This window comes from Octopus bimaculoides, chromosome 4 (assembly GCF_001194135.2).
Source record: "Octopus bimaculoides isolate UCB-OBI-ISO-001 chromosome 4, ASM119413v2, whole genome shotgun sequence".
NCBI classification, from domain to species: Eukaryota; Metazoa; Mollusca; class Cephalopoda; order Octopoda; family Octopodidae; genus Octopus; species Octopus bimaculoides.
The window spans coordinates 61,080,983-61,082,520 of record NC_068984.1 but is presented as its reverse complement, the minus strand read 5'-3'; positions in this window follow the sequence as shown (position 1 = coordinate 61,082,520).

The window sequence follows — 1,538 nt, the reverse complement described above, 5'->3', positions numbered from 1 at the left end:
CCGTGCGTGTGTGTGTGTGCATGTGTGCGTGCGTGCGTTCGTGCGTGTGTGTGTGTGTGTGTGTGTGCGCGCGCGTATCATCATTTCAGAACCAACTCCATTACAAGAAGATGGGAACAAACCTAGAGGAGTAGTTAGATATTTTAGTCTCTCATATTAACCTCAATATTTGCTAACTTTGGAACTGTGGTACCTATTTGATCAATGTCTCTGTCGAATTGCTATATTAGCATAAACACAGGACATTACCTTTCATAATATCTCAACATGAACACTGACATTTAGAAGCACATGCAAGTGCACAAGCGTACATATGCATATTCATAAATTCATACATACATACATATATACACACAAACAAATACACATACACACACACATATATATGTATAAATCAAATTTACAGAAAACAAAAGACGAACGCAGATGAAGGAACAACAAGCGAGTGTATTAGTTTAATGCTCGGGAAGAATGGAAAAGTCTTTGATGTTTCAGCTTATGCTCTTCGACAGAAAAGATTGAGATTGAAAAAATATAGAGAGAAAAACGTGTTGGGATTAACGGTTCAACATTCTATACATATATTATATACACATATACAAAAAGAAACATGGTTGGAAAGAGAAAGTGGGAGACAGACAGAGGGGCATGGAGGGAAGGATGAGAGAGGGAGGGAAGGATGAGAGAGGGAGGGAAGGATGAGAGAGGGAGGGAAGGATGAGAGAGGGAGGTTAGGGAGGAAGGAGAGTCAGTAGTCAAATGACTAAAATCAGTAAAAGTGCTTGAGCGCTGGATGGGCTATGTCACAAAGAAAAATCTTCGACAAATTAATAATATTAGAGTTAGGTTTGATGATGCAAACAGGGAAAATAGAACTCAAAACATGAATACATATATTAATAATTGTCAGAAGTTACAGGGTGACTCAACTCCCAGGGGTCTCGTATGTTGACACTTATCAAAATACTCTGCCAATGCACGAAACGTTCGGTAGTCTCTGCCAGTTATTATCAAACAACATAATATTAGGTTTGCGCAGAAACAATCTAAGTGGAAGAGATTACTGTAATAAGGAAACATTAAAACAAAATATGTTTCTCTGTGTAAAAACAAAGTATAAATTAGAATCAAATAACACTAAAACAGGCAAGAGAAGGAGAGAAACATTGGAGAGAAAGTCGCTCAAAGGTCACAGAATGTGTGACGAAATAACTTTGACAACTAAACTAAATAATAATAATAATAATAATAATAATAATAATAATAATAATAATAATAATAATACTCGATATAGATCTGCTAGCCTTAAGAAGCTACGTCACGAGAGCTCGGAGACGGTGTTGTCTCAAAAAATGTACCCTAAACAGACATATCCGTCCCCTAGCGTCAACGTCGAAGCTTGTTATGCCTCACTGTTAATAAAACAAAATACAAACCGGAATGGTCATCGACCGTGTTATAAAGGACCACTTACTCGGATAATGAACCAGATCCGAGACGAGAAATCTGCTACTGGTTCAAATCTTCCCGACACACAG